This window comes from Amphiura filiformis, chromosome 2, assembly GCF_039555335.1.
Source record: "Amphiura filiformis chromosome 2, Afil_fr2py, whole genome shotgun sequence".
In the NCBI taxonomy this organism is placed as follows: Eukaryota; Metazoa; Echinodermata; class Ophiuroidea; order Amphilepidida; family Amphiuridae; genus Amphiura; species Amphiura filiformis.
The window spans coordinates 57,446,566-57,459,686 of NC_092629.1; the positions used below are offsets into that span (position 1 = coordinate 57,446,566).

The 13,121-nt window shown below is 36.6% G+C and overlaps 1 long non-coding RNA gene across 1 annotated transcript; it reads left to right on the top strand.

Moving 5' to 3' along the window:
- The first annotated feature begins 42 nt into the window (after positions 1-42).
- On the top strand, positions 43-3,600 carry LOC140136338 (uncharacterized). Its single transcript, XR_011856650.1, has 3 exons — positions 43-162; positions 1,478-1,649; positions 3,403-3,600. It is a non-coding gene; the product is annotated as an uncharacterized lncRNA (long non-coding RNA).
- Positions 3,601-13,121: the final 9,521 nt, after the last annotated feature.

The following is a 13,121-nucleotide window of genomic DNA, read 5'->3' on the forward strand; positions in this document are numbered from 1 at the left end:
TAAATGTAGGCCCGTGCAGGCTGAGCCGAGACTGGACTGGAAAGTGTGAGGCTATGTCGGGCAACGGACGACGAGAAAAACATCATTTAATAAGCATTAATCGGACAACAGTGTTGAAACAGACAGAAAACATAACCTCTAGCTGAACACAACAAGGTTTCTGTAAGTTTTGTAATTGAAGATAACATATGCAATAGCTAAATATTAATATCATACAGGGGCTTTGTGGAATGGTTAGTTAGATAATTAAGCGGGTTGTCGTTTCGGCCATCCAGATCAGTGACCCAGGTCACGGACGATCTCATTCTTCATACTGATATAGGGATGGTCTAATGAGTGCATCAAACATTAATTCGTCATTTATAAACAAAATATTTAAATTGTGATCAAGAATAGGTAAGCTTAATAGTAGACGTCAAAACTTTACTATAAATATATATTTTATTGCTCTAGCTATAAATTGTTTTGGCTCCAATATAGTGCCTGTTAGGCCCCTACCCTCTAGTTAATCGTTGATCTTAAAAACTTTCATGACGTGAATTAAGCTCATTAATTTCAAAGTGCAAACATGTCGGCGGCTACTGCAGCAGAGGAGAGAATTGATGCCCGGCTGCGCACAATTTTAGGAAATACTAGGAGACAGGGAGAATGTCTGATATGGCAAGGGCCGTCCAGAAATGGTAGCGGGATGTACGGTCGGGTTTGCTTAACGTACCCAGGCCACCAAGCTGTTCAAACCACGGTTTCGAGAGCAGTTTATGTTCTGGCCATGAGGTTACCAAATCTGCTCGGTCACCGTGAAGATGGCGAGGTGTCGCATAGGTGTAGTGTGCCGCTGTGTGTTAACCTAGGGCATCTGGTCCTGGAAACTAAATGTGCTAATGATCAGCGAAGAACGTGCCATAGGCTTAATAGGCAGAGACCAGGCTGCTACAGATGTAGATGCAACCCTCCGTGCATAACTCAGAACCAAGCTAATTGAGTCCAATGTCATATACCCAAACGGCCTTTTTCAAGGCCACCATATCACAAGAGAGATAATGAAAACATTGTGTTACAAAATGAATCAGTAAAATTCACTGTTTTATTTAATCATATCTGTGTAATCTGTTCTGGTTGTGTATATAATAAACACAAAATGTTGTTAACTATGTCTACATCAGTCATCATGTAGGCCTAGGCCTACTTCTAGAAGTTCTCAGTAGGTATTGCTGCGCGTACACATAGACCTGGTAGTAGGCCTACGCCGCGGTTCAGGATTCCTAAATGATTTTTTAGCTTTTTTTCTGATATCCGTGATCGAGACATACAACTGGATCTTGACAACCTGGAGAGTAGCCTGATGATTTTGAACTGTTCTGAAACATTTTCTTCCTGTCTCTACAATATCTCTTCAGAAGCCTGTACTCGAAAGACCGTTTTCTATCCTTGTTGTAAATATCACGCTTAATTTCTCTCATTCTGGTTTTGTTCGCAGGTGCAAACTCGTCATTAGAAGCTCCCAGAAGTGCGTTGGTATGCATAACAGATTGTGTCAACCCAATGCTGCACGAATGTATTGCTGACTGCGCCCTTCCATTGAAATTTCTTCGGAATACCCGGTTTTTCGGAACACTCTTCAGGATGGTGTTATGCGTCGCTTCACAACGGTTAGTAGTGAGATTTCTCTTTTGTCTCAAGATGGCTGTTTTGCCCAGTTTGTTCTCTATTACTCGTAATATTCTAGTCTCCTCTGCTTTGGTCAAATCCACATAGGTTTTTCTTGGAAGTCCCGGGGGTGGCTAAAATAATAATAATAATAATAATAATAATAATTACAGCACTTATAATAATAATAGGCCTAATAATGATAAAATTAAAGCTCATTGCAAGTTGATTTGTACAGGCCTACTTTGCATTAGCTTAAGTCTATTTCGTGCACTTACAGTAATTTATTTGCACCAAATATTAGTCAAATGACATTTAAGATATATCATATCAATATTATTATTAATTATCACATTTTCGATATACGCACAGATTCGTGTTTAATCGTTACCATGGTTACCAGAATTACGTATTTTGAGTAACGGTAAGATAATGATTGACACCACACGTAGGCCTACGCTGAACACGACATGTCTGCTTCTTAAGAAAACTTCAATCATTTATATTCGATGTTCTCATTTCACATCCTGTTTTGTTTGTTTGTTTGTTTGTTTGTTTGTTTGTTTGTCTTACTCAGTTCTAAGTAAATTCAGACCTTGGGTTCACTCTTCTTCTTTTTATGGGCCGCACATACAAGGGATGATCTTCTGCAGCCGTCAACATCTCCCGTTATGCAGCTGATGATGCCTGTTTTGGCTTTCCCACATACTTTCGTTAATTTGGTGATGTTGGTTCCGTGTTTGTCATAGGCCTTTCGAAATTCCCAGCTGCATCGTTTTTCAATAAATTTGGCAAGTGATATTTTGTTCTTCGTGGATTCTTGAAGAGTCTTTCCGTTACAGCTTCTAATTGGGATTTTCATTATGTTTCTTGAAATCGTTTTAGTCAGATGAAACGTGCAGTTTCCCTGTGTGGTGTTTGGCATGATTTCTTGAAATCCTTTAAATGCGTGTGAATCTCCGTCGGATATAAGTTCCCGAACGCCAATACTTGTCTCCAAATCCTTCGCACAAGCCTTACCCAGCATGTGCTCTGCATTCCCCATGGCTTCCTCCATGGGGAAATTGTTTTGGCACTCTTTCAGATGATTATCGCCGACACATGAGCAAAGTTTGCTTTTCGTTTCAAATGCCAATACCACCCTCTCCAGTCCTGGTTCTGAACAGAACACAGGTGCCCATGCTTGCGTACCTGGTTGGTAAAACGATCGCCCTTTTGGGGGGTTATTATATGCTGTGTCTGTCTGAGCGATGACATCAACTTTCTTGCCATGTCGCATTACCATTATTTGATTCACCATGATGCGATTCTCTTTCAACTGATCTTGAGTGACACCAACAAAGGAGTCCATGACCTTGTTGGAAGTTTTCTGCATGGATGACGTGCATGGAGCATTGATATCGCATGAAAGAAGAACTTGCCTCATGCCTTCATTGCTGATTGGTTGTTTGGACAGGGCGACTTGCAGTTGTAAGTTAAGTTTTGCCGGTTTTCTACCGCATTTCATTTTTGTCGTACTGCTGTCAACATGGTCAATGTGTTCATAAAAATCTAAATATGAAGATGAGTATCCACAACTTTCTTCTGTGCATGTCAGCTTACACGAAAATGATAGCCCCATTTTTATATGATTGTGGATTGAACACTATCTTGCCGTTACAAGAAGGATGCTTGATAAGGTGCTTTTAATGTGACGGTTGAAGTGCTCTTCTGTTCTACCAGCATGCATGATAACGTTTCCTGTTAATCTGTTAGGGACTACCGGGTCATCATTGACGTTTTCAGCATCGCGTAGTGGTCTGAGCTTTGAAGGAACAAGCCTAGGTGTACTCGGATCGATGGCCATATTGTAGAGTTTTTCAGGCACCCGCTTCCATCTTTCAGCACCACCGTCATCAACTGGAGCAATGAAACATAAGGTAATGGCAGATATATATCAGACATTTCGTTACAAGTGAGCAAACAAAACCAAATTAAATGAAATGAGAAAAGAAAAAGAAAAGTATGAAACATGTGAAACCTACCATTTATATGATCTGAGCTTAATGACTCTCCGGAGATAGATGTGTCTTGTGGAACGTATCCTTGATAACCCTTAAAGTGTCCCTCGTGACCTTTCCTGAATTGAGATTTTTTTCTCGCTCTTGAACCCGACTTTCCAATATCTAGACGCCTTACCATTTTGTATCTGGGTTGACAGTCAAAACGGATCCAAACATTGACCTTGGGTCAAATGGGTCAAATAAATGTCCATGCGTCCAGTGCTTGTGTTTGCTCGAAACGCCGGCGTTATCTCCTTTGAAACGGCGCGAGAATCGCGACTCGCGCGATGTTTACGCACATTACTATTATTGGACTTCATTAATCCATTTACAGGTATTATAGGCCTACAGTAAGCCAACAAAATGAGCTGTATCTGTGGTATAAACATAGGCTAGAGAAAAATCACACTGCATATCAATTTTAAATAGGCTTACTTATATTAATAATATTTAAATGAGGGAACTAATTGGCAGTAAACATCACAAACAGTGATCTAAATATCAATATTTTATGACATAATGAATATTCCATTTAATAGGCCTATATTTGCTTAAAACTAGATATTTTTGCTTCTTTTCAGGGTCTACTGGTTATAAATATACAGAGGAATGGTATATTTATGACGACAGCAATCGGAGGAATGGAGGAAACAAAGTTTTTCAACATTAACCGCTTTTAGTTGCCGTTACACTTGAGAATTAAACTTAAAAACATGTAAAAAGCGAATGACGTGATCAGAGCCAAAATTGGCATTTTGTGAAAATCTCAAGCGTTTTCAAAGAGCCATAACTTAAAAAGTAGTCATCGGAAACCATTGAAACTTTGGAACTTTACTTGAAATTATGTCAAAAATTGAAATATAGCAGTCACAATGAGCATTTTTGATAAATGAGCTTTATAAGAGGGCGCACCACCAAAGCCCTCCACGTTTTATGTACCAGCGGAATTCGGTTAATAAAGTCCGTGGCGTTTACGAGCTTGAAGTGGCCCTGTCTTTCAAATTTTGACTTAAAGACACATGTTAATGAACTCAAATTATCTTGATAAGTGTGTTCATCAAGAATCGTGAGCAAACAAACATCATTTGCACTGAAAAGGTAAATTCCTGACGCGGATTTGTACAACTTCCCGTTTTGAAATCTGGGTGATTTGTACTGGTAAAATTCTGAGTTGTTTTATTCACGGCAAAATAGCAAAAAAAGTAGATGGTCACCAATATATACTGTTAAAAGAATATTATTGTACACATAATCAGCTTTAATTTGATACCAAACTTAATATCTGAGGTACGTTTCTGCATAGCCAAAACGCCATCCAAAAGTGGGTCTTTTCCCGTGTATTTCAATGGCGCGTTTAATGGTGGTGCGCTCTCCTGACGTGACCCCGGATGTGACGTCACTGTCACATCAGGGTGAAATGTAGTCTCGGTACCAGCCGGTTTGTGCTCCTCCGTCACCGTTAGTGACGGAGGAGCACAAACCGCCTGGTACCAAGACTAGGTGAAATGGTATTGAACAACGCAAACCAGCCAAATTTGTCATAAGTTTGAATAGCCATTAGAACAACCGTGAATATAGTGTCAGAAAGTGTTACACATCTTATAACCTTGTCGTTAGTGTGATACTGAATGCAGCGCCGTATTTGGAATATATTCGTACACGGTGTGGGCAAATAGTTGCTCAAATGTAGGCTAAGTAGGCCTAAATCATGAAAATCGCTTAATCGGAATAATACTAACCAGTAACGGACACTGAGACAGCACTACGTTTGAAGTTTGAGGTAAGTAAAGCTTTTCCTTCTTATAAAAAACAAGGAAAAGGCAGTCATTTTTATCACAACGCGATATTTTAAAAAAGTACATTTTGAGAGGGCCTACGCTAGTCGGGATTATGCACTTTCAGTTTCTCACGCGTTTGAACGGGAATTGGATTGCGTACTTTTTCGATGTCTAGTGAGCAAATTTCTTCAATATTTTGAGAAAATTATGTCAAATTTTCTATTCTATATTGTTTGGTAATAATGTCTTTTGCCAATAGTATGTTTAAAGTTGTAATTTTGTGTTTTTGATCGCAAAGATCGGATATTTTCGTTCCCGATTCGAATTCTGAACCCTTCGCAAGGGTGCCGATTTCAACAGAACTTTGACGATAATTTTGCCTTTTGGACACTAAAATGCATTCGATCCTTAATTTTGTTTCAACCGAGTCTTAAATTAGCAAGCACAATAAGGTTGGTACCACTTTTATATACATTGATAAAATTTTAAAGATTTTTTTTCAAGTTTCTAACCGGCACAAATCGTTAAGTGTGTATTTCCCATTGACATCCAAAATGGGAAATACGAGTCTGATGGACATAGGAACGGCGTCCATGAGACTCGGCGAGTCTAGCCTACGCTGGTTCTTTTGATTCTAGTGTAAAATCTGTTCATCACATGTAGTCCGATTTGGTATCTATGGTCTCATCAAAGTCTTGAGAACTCTTTTGGATGTTATGTTGGTTAACAAAAACGATACTGTTAAAAATAGCGGTATTTATGCAAGCGACGTATCTATTGTGTAAAATGCATTGAAAATTGTCGGCTAAAGAGGGCATAAATTAAAATCGCGAAGAGTAATAGCAACAATAACTATCTACATTCCAAGCGGAAACGCTTTTCAAAAACATACCACCTTTTTCGGGCAATCGCTGAAACCGAAATATGAAATTCCAGGCCATCTGTAAAAAGTGCGTGAGCAGAAATGACCATGAACTTGGGTCACCGAAACAAGTGTTTATATTGGTGTCAGGCCTATCATAGTGATACAACAATTAGCCCCCAATAATGGCTTTCATTTGAACCGTTATTTGTTAAACTGCGATTTTTACTTTTGAGAAATCAATGAATGTATCAAAAAACTTTTCGAAAGTCGATTTATATTGACATAACCCGTTAAAGGAAAAGCCAGCTTCAATGTAATTAGTTTGGGTGGAAGGCATTTTTAGGATCACTCTTTTTTATGATCCATCATGTTTCATGACAGTCCACCAAACCAGGTGGTGTTCGCATTGCATTTTCATCGTCAACTGTGTAATTGAACAAACATTAACTCCTATAACTTCCTGTCAACTCTTCAATTAATTACTCCAAATTGTTCTGTCTTTTTGTCTTTTCTGCCTTTTAGGCTACCCTTGCTCATTATTAATATAAAGAAATACACTGCAGTTGTTAGTTAATTGGCTAAAACTGTCATCCTACTTGCCTTATGGGCTGGGGTATGAACGTTTGGACAGTATTTATTTTGGGACATTAGAGCACATCAGACATATCGAATTGCATTCTGAATACGAAGAATGTCATTCTGATATCAAATATTTTGATTTTTGAAATTCGCAATTTAATACACATTTTATGGCAAATCATTAAAAATTGATATTTTTGATATTTAACAGTACTTGAAGTAAACTTTATAAATCTGATGATTTATACTTAAAGTGTATGTAGGTGGGATAAAAAGCCGACGATCAATTGAAAATTTTGACCTTTCGTATTGAAGATATGGATTTTTTCCCAAAACACCAAACAAAAATAAGGTCTTTTTGGGAAAAAATCCATATCTTCAAAATGAAAGGTCAAAATTTTCAATTGACCGTCGGCTTTTCCTCCCTGCTACATACACTTTAAGAATATATCATTAGATTTATATAATTTACTTCGAGGACTGCTATATATCAAAAATTTGAAAAATATCAAATTTTTATAATTTGTCATAAAATTTGTATTATATTGTGATTTTCAAAAAATGAAAATTATTTGATATCAGAAAGGCATGCTTCGTATTCAGAATGCAATTCGATAGTTCTGAGGTGCCCTCATGTCCCACAAAAAATACTGTCGAAACGCAATAAACGCTCATTTTAGATCCCTTATACATGCACATTAATTTTATATTAATTTATATATTAATTCGCAATTTATGCATATCACATTATAAAATGTATAAAGACTGATATTGTTCAATATAGGCCTATATACATGTATATAAATTATACCCATATCAAAAATAGGCCCTGAAATTACATCGAATTTTTCCCGTTGAAAGACAAAACTGATGTTTAAGATATCAATTATTTCATCATAAATTACATTTTGAGTCATTTTTATCCATAAAACGATACAGGATATAGGAGATTTTTACTTTGACTTTTACGTCCATAAAGGTTTTAATCATGTTATCAATACACACATCTCATGCTGTGCTGATCTCCATGAGGTCTGAAAATGTAAATCTAAGAACGCCTGATAACAAGGATACTATCATGTTCTTTCGTTGACATGCTGTGGAAACTATTATAGGCCTGGCATATAACTTTTAATGTCATATTTCCTTCAAACCATAACTTTTGAAATTCTCACTCGTTTTCATTCGTTGAAACGGCAAAACATACTTTCTTTTTCTTACAAATCGAATAACATGTCTTATATATTTTCACCATAAAAATTTCCGCTAAGTAATTCAAACCAATGCTAGTACCCCGTAATCTCTTTATCAAACAAAGACGATCTCGGAATTAGATAGCCAGCTCTTAGCTGGCCAAAATCAGAATCCCTCAAAGGGACAGGGACAATAAAATGTTTGTTTGTTGTTGTTGTTTTGGCCAAATAATTATTTTATTGTTTTGATTACGTTCGATAAATTTGGTTTTACCATAGACCACTTATCTTTCCTTTCCTATTTTGGAGATTGATGATAAAAGACATAATGTACGATTTTGGTAAAATTTTAATTTTGTTCTTCTTTTTTGTCAAAAATTACTATGATTACATAATATTACTACTACATGTACTAGTAACACTTTATCTTTCAAGTGGTTCTTCTGATCATTTTAACCTGAGACTAGTAAACCAACAGTCTCAAGTTTACTAGTCTCAGTTTTAACTAAGCGAAAATAGTGAGGTAAAAAGTAAAAAACCGACTTAGCCGCTTAACTGTGGAGCTTTGGGGATCTCAGTTTTATTATAAAACTCTAAATTTTACATTGGAGGTTTAGTCCTTTACATGGTATTTCAGATAGCATTGGGCAACTACAATCATGTAAGAAGTACAAATTTGAGCAAAATATGCAGCAAATGATAGCTTTACTGTATACCAGAAGATGGGAGAAATATCTCTTCTGCTGATCAAGAAGACCCCCCTGATCCAAAACATAGCCTGGAGTGACTGTGAAGACTGCATGTATTATAAACACAAGTGTGTATAACTTTGTTTGCCAAGTAATGGAACCTTAAATGTGTTTGAAGAGCATAATTATCTTTATCCATGGTTAAACAAACAACCATGAACAAGATCTTGTTCTGTTACAGGCACATGTACTGCTCTGTGGTTAAAGTTTTGCAAATTACCAGATTTGATTTTGTTTACTTACGTTTTTTTAATCTCCATGTGTTATTCAACCTTTTTATGTTCAACCAGCATGCAGGAGAATTTTAGATGTGCTAAGAACATTGTAGGTTTTACAAAAGCAAAACTTCAATTATAATTATAATGAGTTAATTAAATAAAGCCTAGTAGAAACGAGATGCAGGGTATCTTAATATTTTAATGGCATTATCAATCAAAGTTTTTTTCCTCCATCCCCTACACAAAATCCAATGGCATATAAATATTAAAATTCCTCATCAAATTTATAATATGCTAATTAATCACATCCCGTGAATAAAAGGGATGATATTTGATATTACTATATTTTGCATAACATCAGAGAAGATGTATTTCGATTGAACATCTGCATTTTGTTCCATTCAAAGAACAGTAGTTTTAGCTAGTATGATATTGGATTCATATAGGCCTATCCCTCAGAAGCCTATCCATAGAGACGAATTCGTCTGACATTTGGTTTGTAATGGAACATTTTCCAAATGCAAAACATGCAAAAAAAAAACTCAATGTCCGGATTTTTAGGCGGGGAGCATCATTTAATATAAACCAAAGAGTCCCTCTTTCAAATTTTATATTTATGTGTAATCTCGCTATATCATAATTTACTGATACTTTGGTCAAAATTTACATTAAAATGATCAGAAAAAAACTATTATTGTCAAAATTTCTGTTTTTGGTGTCATGTTATTTATTGTATTTTTGGCGACAAAAAAAGAAAAACCCACCCTATTCTACAGGCGGACCTTTCAACTTCAAGTATAGGGTCGGGTGTTTTTTGTACTTGTTTTTCTCAGAGAGAGGCTATCTTGAAATTACGCTAAAATATCACCAAAATCTGAAGAATTTTTACAAACATATTTTCTATGATTTGAGCAAAATAAATGTTTTTTTTTAATTCTCAAAAACAAATTCCAGGTCGGTTGGGCCCGTAGAGAAGGGTTTTTTCGTAGCCTTTGATACTATTAATTTTTTTTATTTGCAGCATATAAAACTTAACTAAATATTAACAAAAACTGACGCTAAACTTAATTTGTATCCATCATTGAAAATCAATCAATTCCGGAAATTAAACTTGTTATTAAAACCCCAAGCCACGATGGGTTGATTTGTTTTTAATACCCAAATCTGCTAAAAATATTCTTAAAAGAACACAGTAAATTTGAAAACAGATAACACTTTGTACTGCATGGATGAAAGTGTGTGTGCACTATCTATGTGTGCAATGTACCATGAACAAACAATTACATAATAGTATTGACTTGGTCAGTCTTACTGTTTAAGTGGTAATTTTCGCGTACAGTTATTTTTGCGATTTGGAGTTACAGAATCATATTTGCAATTGTTATTTTCGCGATGCTTAGTCTTGCCCTATACTTGTAATACATTATTATATATACTAGTAATCGCGAGGTGTTAATTTCGCGGATGGAACTCCATTCGTGAAATCCGCGAAAATAAAACCCTCGCGAAGTGCGCTTGCTTTCTGTGAACTTGTTTTCATTGACTTAAAGGTGGGTAACCTGGTTGACAATCTCATCCCCCACTCAGTTACCTCATCAAAATGATGATTTTGGTATCAGATGAAAGCTCATATTTTTCTCATAAACATATTGGCATTTGGCGTTCCAAATCGTTATATTTCCGTAGAAATCATCAAAAAACTGTCAAATTAGTCTCAAATATGGTATACCATATTTTGAGACTAATTAGGCCAAAATAGACCAAAAGGGAGATGCAAATTGTTTGTCACAACATATCTGTCAACTGAGTAGGGGAGGGGTCTGATTCGCCACCCTGCGACTTGTTTTCTGCCAAGTTAGTGTGCCTTGCTCTTTTTCTTTCCTACTAATAATTAAGGCTTACTCAGCAAGAATGTTGGTTGTCATGGTCACTTGGGCTGTCAATCATGATGATTATAACTAGTACCCACCACCAACTTGTGGGGTGGGAGAAAACACCCCCAACATACATAATGCACATACAAAATGACAAATTGCATTGAACTGGAAGAGAATGGAATTCCTGATATCTATTTGCACAAAAGGCTGGAAATCCCGACAAATTACTATACTAACAAAACCATCTGGAATTCCAGCAACTCAATGGACAAAAATATGGATTATCTTGTTGACCAGAGGCAAAAAAGTCTGGAAATCCAACCAAGGATAAACACAATAAACCTGGAATTCCAACACCCTCTATGCCTTCAGACTAACAAAACGGTGGAAAAATCTGGAAATTTTGTTGACCAGAGGCAAAAAAGTCTGGAAATCTAACCAAGGATAAACACAATAAACCTGGAATTCCAACACCCTCTATGCCTTCAGACTAACAAAACGGTGGAAAAATCTGGAAATTTTGCGCCAAGCATAGGCAGAATAGGCTGGAATTTGGAACAGCATAAGTAGAATAGGCTGGAATTCCGAGCCCCAAAGACCACCAAAAAATCTGGATTTCCGTTGCCCTCTATAGGGGGGGGTGCATGTTTTATCTGGAATAGCCCAATGCACCGGCGTGTCCAGGATCTTTTCCTGCGGGGGGCTAAGCCCCTCTTTCAGATTTATGCGGGGGGCTTTATGGCTAAAATCGCCAAAAAACGGCTGATTTTACATGATTTTTAACAAAGTGCGGGGGGCTTCAGCACCCAAAGCTCCCCTAAATGGTGTCCACAAATTTCGGATTTGAGTTATGGAAACTGGCCAACTCAGATGGTGCCAGATCTGGTGAATAAGGTGGGTGTGGCAACAATTCAAAGCCACACTTGGCAGCTTCAGCCACTGCAATTTGTGCTCTTCATTGTCCTGCAGCAAAAGGACCCCAGCCCGCAACTTTGCTATATGCGTTTTTCTTTTAAGGATTATTGTAGCTGCTACAGTTCTGTTTTGTTACATATTATTGATGCCTATGTCAGACCTCCAGAGAAGTTTGGCCAAGCCCAGAAACAAGACGTTGCAGAATCTCAACCATGCTCATCTGTAAAACACATGTCTCTATTCATAGGCCTAATATGTTTGTAAATTCTTTACGTGACCTTTTAATGTGTTAGGTGTAAAAACTCATACCTCAAAATTTGAGGTCAAATTGTGGGTTATGCTTGTTACATGCATGTCACCAAACTATGCACTTGAGGCCATTTTTGGATGTATTTTCGCCAGCCCATTCGGGGCTGGTACCTGTTTCAGGTTTGGGGTCAGTTTACTCAAGAGATTATATTTTAGTGGTATTGGAATGATTTTTTTTTTTACTTTTTGTGGTTAAATTTTTTTAAATATATTTTAATTCGATTTGTTAGGAAAAGTAAGTATGTTTTGCCGTTTCAACGAACGAAAACGAGTGAGTATTACCAAAGTTATGTTTGAACTAATTAATTATGACTTTAAAAGTTTAAAGGCCTAAATGTAACAATAATAGTTAATATATATAGCATCATATGGTCAGCAGAAGAAAATCTGACATCACCTATGATGTCATATCAGTGTCCTTGACCGGGGGTCCTTACTCCTTGACCACTGAACAGCGTGATATCATGTTGATAACAGATCTATAGAATCAAAATCTTCATCATATCCCCGGATCATATCACAGATTCTCAACAATCTGTGATCATATGGACCATATTGATGTGAAAGTAGTTATCTATCATATCCTGTGTCGTTTTATGGATAAAATGACTCAAAATGTTATTGATGAAATGGTTGCTATCATAAACATCAGTTTTGTCTTTTCAACGGAAAAATCCGATGCAAAATAAAGTTTTTAGGGCCTAGCTATAATATGGGCATAATTTATGCATATAGTATTGAACAATGTACCCCATTTGACATGCACTTATAGATAAATAAATTGTCTTACTTTATTAATTTAATAACTTCTTTATTATAAATAAAATGACACATAACTATTTGATTCATAAAATTACATTCAACAAAATGATTGAAGAGAAAACACACAAGGCACTAGGCCGACTGTTATAGAATGGAGTATGTAAGATGCCATGTCCATAGCTTCGCA